Below are 7,052 nucleotides of genomic sequence, written 5' to 3' on the forward strand. Positions count from 1 at the left end.
GATTTTCATGGAAATTGAATGAATTTTGAATCACTTGATCAATGAAATAAATGTTTTCAATAATTTCTGTAAGTCTTTTTATTCATTTTAACCGCTATATTGGAGCAGCCGCTTTGAATTTTTAAAAAAGCCACGTTTTTCCTTAAACTACATGGAAAAAATAGTCTGGTTAGTCTATACAGAAATCTGGTAATGCCAACCAGATTGAATAGTAAAATATGGAGCAACTATTTATGTGGTTGCTTGTACAATGGTTGAATGATTTATATTGTAGTAATGACGGTATCTGGTTGCTACAATCAGATTGTTTCTTGAACATTCAACCACGAATATTGTAATGGTAACTGGATCATTTGGTTAGTTTAGACAAATTATATTGATATGGTGTAAAGACTAATAATTATCATCGCTCCATGTACTTAGAGTTATGTGTTTAGGTTAATCATAGATATCTTGATAATCTGATTGAATAATTTTAATTGCAATTTCTGAGTCGTTCATATTTGAACACAAATTGTGTAATCCAATCGAATTTTTTTGTTTATGTTAAATATATTATTGTATTTATTTTTGTACGTACGTTAATATAAAATTAATACAAAAATACAAAGTAAACATTTTTTATGTATATTTCATGCAGGAACATCTTTGACAACTTATACAATACAATATAAGTATATATGGATTATAAACTAATAATTAAAAAAATATTCATGTTTCTACTTATACATAAATTGAAAACTTTATACATATATTTATATGTATAACTTATTCTAAATTTATATATATTATAGATTTAGTAATAAAGAAAACAAAACATGATAGACTTTATAAATTTTACCAATTTAACAGTTTAAGAGAAGCGTATTACAATATGTCTTATTATTGCAAACATACAACCATCACTTATCCAAATATGAATTACAGGAAAGGGAGATATCAAGTCCTTCAGTTGAATAAATGTTGTAGTAAATTAATTAAATTAAACTAATTAAATTAATCCATATCTCGTGTTAATTTAATGCGAGATTCCATCTATTACATTATTCTATCTCATTATCCATTATATTGGAAAAATATTAAAGAACTAAATTAAAAATTTACATTTTTAAGAGGCTCATCATCTTGTAGTATTATTGGAATATCATGTTGTACTTCTTTAACACATAATTTTTTTCTTGAGGTTGTTTCTATCGCTAATGTCTGTATGTTATATGATGCTATTGATCAAATGGTTCTGAACATTGACTTATTGAAGTAGAAGGTGAAATCACTGATATAGTATTTACAATTGCATCTACAGTTTGCTCTTGTATGTTCTTATTTTCCTTAAAGGTAAAAAAGCTCAGAATCATAAAACTAACATAAGAATTCAGAAATTAATGTAGGTAATATAAATATAGAAAAAGATTTGCTTATTTCATAGCTATTCATTAACTAAATTTCTATCCTATAATAATTTTACAAACCTCAATAATAGACTTTATTCCTTTCCGCCTATATTGCTTATTACAGATGGAATTGTATCGAAATAGTCATGAAACAACTTTAAAGTTTCATCATCAATCTATTAATACTTTTCTATGAATGTATATGGATAAAGTAACATTTTCGAAACATGCACTTGTATAACCTCCCAAATATACAATTTTATTTTCAGGTATAACCTTTTTATTGTACATACCTTTAAATAATGCAACAAGATGCGACAATCTCATATGTTTCAGCGCATTCTTGCAACGCTGATCCATAATAATGCAATAAAGTTTTTTTACAATATAACTTTTCATTAATAGACACGTTTGCAATACAACTCAAAGTACGCACGCAACTGCACACACAAAATTGTAAGCATGGTGAGTCGCTTTTGCTTTTTGAAATTGTAACTTAATTTATAGCATGATTTAATAAAAAATTAATTTTTATTAATAATTTAATTCTTATTATCTTATACATTAGTCTTATAATTACTAATAAACTACTACCCACCATACTTTGTAGTATCACGATTGACTCAACTATACGGATAGATAACTTATCCGTAGTAAATGATCACCCAACCAAGATTTGGTTGTCACAACCAAATCACGATACCTACATTAATTGTAAGATAGTTGACACATCAAAGTAAATAAATCGTATCAACCACGCACATTCTTATCACATAAAGATAACTAGGATAATATAGCTATATTGCTCACAACTCAAATATTTCTAGTTATGTGAATTATACCTTTTTTTCCGTGTACATAAAACGAAAATTTTAAGCCCTTGAACGTCTTATTTCGACTTCACAAATTTTGCCCAGACACTTATCCCCGTGACGTGGAACGTCCCATTTACATTTATTATATAGAAATTATTATTATCTTGTCCGTGAATTATGAATGATAAATTCACAGAAATATTCTTGTTCAATTTTTATCATTTCACGTTTCTTATCGACATAAATGTAGAACCGTATAGCCACATTCAACGCCAAATGTGAGCCGAGAAGCGCGTCGATGTATTTCCGTTCCTCCGAATAATACATAATTTATCGTTTCGCGCGATTCGTAGTACTGCCGCGGTGCCGCAAAAAGTGAAGCGACATTATCAAGAGTGCACGGTGATTTATTTAACAACGCGACGTCGCACATTATTGCAAATAGATATAGGCGACTCAATCGCATTAGCTCACCACCGCAGTTTTCTACGCCACGCTCGACGGTCGCCACGTATAAATAGTGATAAGGTAAATTTAATTTTCCACCGAGCAATCCATTAACCAAGCGATTCTTCGGCCGAGTGCATATAACGGGACGATGCTCGAAGAAAAGCGGATCGGGATCAAATTTCGATATCCAGAGACAGGAGATTGCTCCAAATTTATATTACAAAAATTTTATTTCAACAGGATGTTTACTAAACTTACCGGAAATTCAGCAGAACAGTAATTCATTAATATACTATATTTGAATATGTGATACTATATGTGAATCTTTTCTGTATTATCTTACATTTTTCGCGGCTCCAATTGCAGAAAATGATTTATGTCGTCTCGTGCAGGAATTGTTCCATTACTTTTTAATACCTATATAGTTTGTGTGCTTTGCTTGTACTTTAATTTATTTCAAAGTTGCATTAAAAAATTCTCTAAGTTTATCTGAAATTTATAATAAAAACACTCACCCACAAAATCCGGGAATTCTTAAGGAATTAACTTACGTTTAAATTAGAAACGAAATACGCGAATTGAACAGGTAAAAAGCGAAAATATAAGGAGGAGAAATATAAACACACAAGATCACAAGTATCGACATAAAAGCATCATAAGATAGCATTACGTCGCTTTCACGTTATATACGATGGAGTTTCGTACCGATGCTTGACATGCAGACGCGCGTTCTCGAAAGGATCGGTATCCATAGGATGATTTCGAGGCACGTGCCAGGGTACGCGGTGGTCGGCCATTGATATGGCCATCGTCAATGCATCTTCCACGAAGGAAGGAGAGGTAGACGATTATTCGCCCAAGTTATGCGCCGTTCCGACCGCGGAACCATCGTTCCGCATAGAATTGCAGAGTCTCCGTTCTCGCATCCTCGACAGTTGTCTCCGTCTCCGCCGTATTTCAATCTCCCCGAGGATCGATCGATCGAACCTGTCTCTGAACAAGGCTCGTTCTCGTACGTTCGACCCTACCGTACGTCTCTACAGTAATTTCAACCGCACTTTAGCGGATGCAGTCGAGAGTGCGGCGACAATCTGCGCACGAATGATGTACCGCGAAACGTCGCCGCGACGTCGATGTGGAGATGTGACGGGACTGTTCGATTAAGCATTGACGTCGACCCGACGATGTTACAATGTACTGGGTGTCGTGCAAAATTTCATGGAATAAAGATCGTGAAATTTCTCTAAGTGAACAAAAGAAGAGAACCGTTTCTTTTTTTTTTCACTGAATTCGGAGTAATGGTCGGTTGCCTATTTACGCTCGATTGCATTACAGCTTTGCGATCTGCATTTGTCATAATTGCAAGAGAGATTGTCGTAACGGTAAGGCTGTCAGCCGTGTCGTGTTAATGGCCATTGTAATCGGCATTAGAACTCTCGTAATAGTCCGTGAGAGTTTACAGGAACGAGCGCGCCACGCTCGAGCACCGTTTAAATCGCAGTTCCAGGAAATTAATATGATGTGAAACCAGGTTGAGAGACAGAGAGAGAGAGAGAGAGAGAGAGAGAGAGAAGCAGAGAGGAAGAGAGAGAGAGAGCGAGATAAATAGACTGCGCGTGTAGCTGCGGCTATTCAGCTGTACAAACGCATTTGATGTAGCATTGTCGTCGCATCAACGCCGCTGTGCATTGCGTGGTAGCCCAATCATTCGAAGTCATTGCGATCATTCAAGCTCATTGAGCGGCGCAAAAACAAGCAAAATGCAACCGCAGTTACACCGATATTTATATCGCTTTTGAGTGAACGATTCACATGTAGTCTGAATTAAATTGTAAAATAGCTTTGAAAGCTATATGCTTTAAATTGCTTTAATAATTTTAAGCTTTGATAAATTAAAAATGTATGTATGTATAATTTTTAAGCCACACACATAAAATAATATTTAAGCACGTAATGTAGAATTAACATATACGTTATTATATCCATTTGAATATTAATTAATTAATTATTTATTTATTATGTTTGTTAAAATGCAGTATATTTATTAATGATTATACACTGATGATTTGTTACTATTGCAATAGGAAGGCGGAAATCGATATTCAGTTTCGCAATTTTGTAGTTTGGATTTAATTTGAGCGTCAAGTGTATCAGACGATCCACTTGGTGCACATCTCTTAACGTATATATAATATTATATACAATATTTGTTTCGGCAAGATGTGCGCTAAATGCATATTCCATTAAATGGCTCGATTCCATTGGGTATGACGTTATACGACATTCTTCGCAATGTCAACGCGCTCCCGATTCAAAAGCATTTTCCCTCGCGCGGAAGCTGACGTCTACATAATGACGGACGCCGCGAGTGTAGTAGTCGACAAGGGAGGAACAGACAAAAGTATAAAACGAGAGTAAAATGGGTTTAGAGAAAAGAGGAGGAGGCGGAGAGGTGGAGCGTCGCGCATAAAGAAATCCCATCCCGACAGAAACATAGCGTGGTGAAGGCACTCGCGGAAGCTTCTTTCTCTAGGGAGATACGTCTTCTCGAATCAGCCCGCGGAAAGAGAATCGCAACGGAAAATGGTGCTCGTAATAATCCACGACGCAATAATGCTACTAGACAAATTGTCTCGGTTGAGATTTCCGTTCTGATGTGTGCTCGTTAAAAATTTTTTTTCGTTAATTTTTCAACTTTTATGCACTCTCTCGTATGAACACACGATCAAATTTTTATCTTACCGGAAGATTGCGTATAATTTGGAGAATAATGGTTGTGCCCTTATATTTCATTGTTCAGTATAAATTTGAATTGTGAAATTAGCTAGCACACCGTTCTATAATTATTATAAGAAAACAACGACAATTTTAGTAGCATTCTTCATATTTCTACAGTTATTAAAATAAAAAAGAAGTTTTGTATTTTTTATATATTATATATAGATATTAAACATCAAAACTAAAAGAACGACACTTTTTCTTTAAAGTACAAGAAAAAGAAAAATATTTTCACTTTTGGCTACAGCTAAATATTTATTTGATACAAAAATCATTAATTTGGTTGAACTATAATATTATTTTTTTATTAATTAAATATTTGTTTACTATTTAAGTAAATGTTTACTTAGTAGGCTGTTCAAAGAAATATATTAAGATTTAGTTTCTTTTTCGGTATAAAAGTGTTGACAAATTATTTGTTACGTTGTACAGGAACAAGAAAAGCTCTTGTGAAATAGCGAGCAGGATCATTTTGATTTTCGTAGCGCAAGTGATTAAATTACAACTTTTGAAGACGGAGAAAAGACGGATGATGAGATAGACACGAGACGAATCATTGTAAGTCGAAGCTGATGCATTATACGAATGAAACCGCACATGCCCCGTAAAGACAAGAAAGATTCGGTAGGGGGAGTAGAGTAGAAGCAGCTCACACGGAAAATCGTGAAGTCGAGCAGCGGCTTGTGCCTTACGTTCGCAGATCGCGGTCGCGATACGGGTTATTAAACGTATGCAAAGCGGAGTTAATTTCATTGAACTTTCCGGGCAGCAAAGTTTCGCGCTACCATGAAATGTGGCAGCGGTGGTGGCGGTTTAAACGGGCTGGCGGTGGAATACATAATGAGAGACTGCGGGACCGAAAACTATAGATATTCTCGTCGCTGAAATGTCTCTCGCCGGGCAACGCATCGCACTTAAACACTGATTTGCATCGTGCGTTTTGTCGAGGGATTCCGTCTGGATAACATTGGGAACCTGGGGAAGCATAATCTTTTTCGTCGCAATTGCGCGAGCTGTAAATAAATGCAACTTTGATGCAAATTAATTTCATACACGCGAGCGTGTGGAATGAAACGTTTCAAGGTACGCGTATATTTCCCTTTATTCTGACTTGAATTCGCGAATTTTTCCTAAAATAATTATTTTTATATTAATACACTTGTTTATGTGTACAATACCTTTATTTTTTCTTTCTTTTTAATATCTGTTAAATGTATTTTGTGTGCTAATTGTTATTACATTTATTTAAATATATCGTATTACAAATTAAAATTTTTGCTTTAAGTTGGTCGTAGATGTCCAAGACTTGCTAGATTTAATGCGACGCTCTGAAACTATACCATATACATCGACATATACGTATTATAAAAACAAGAAAGCACCAGGAAACTCGTTCGTGCTGGGAATTGTTTGATGCCGGAAAACAACATCTCGGGTTATAGCATGCGTTTCTTTCTTTTTTTTTTTTACTACATGACACAGTCGCGACTTATTTCCCCGCCTGGGCGACTTATGGCTTCAACTCCGGTTTCCACGACGTTCGCGTAATACATTGACTGCTTGCCGGTATTATTCCATCCACTTATGTAAATGGGATGCGACTCGCACTCGTTTTCGC

This window comes from Cyphomyrmex costatus, unplaced genomic scaffold (assembly GCF_001594065.2).
Source record: "Cyphomyrmex costatus isolate MS0001 unplaced genomic scaffold, Ccosl1.0 scaffold344, whole genome shotgun sequence".
NCBI classification, from domain to species: domain Eukaryota; kingdom Metazoa; phylum Arthropoda; class Insecta; order Hymenoptera; family Formicidae; genus Cyphomyrmex; species Cyphomyrmex costatus.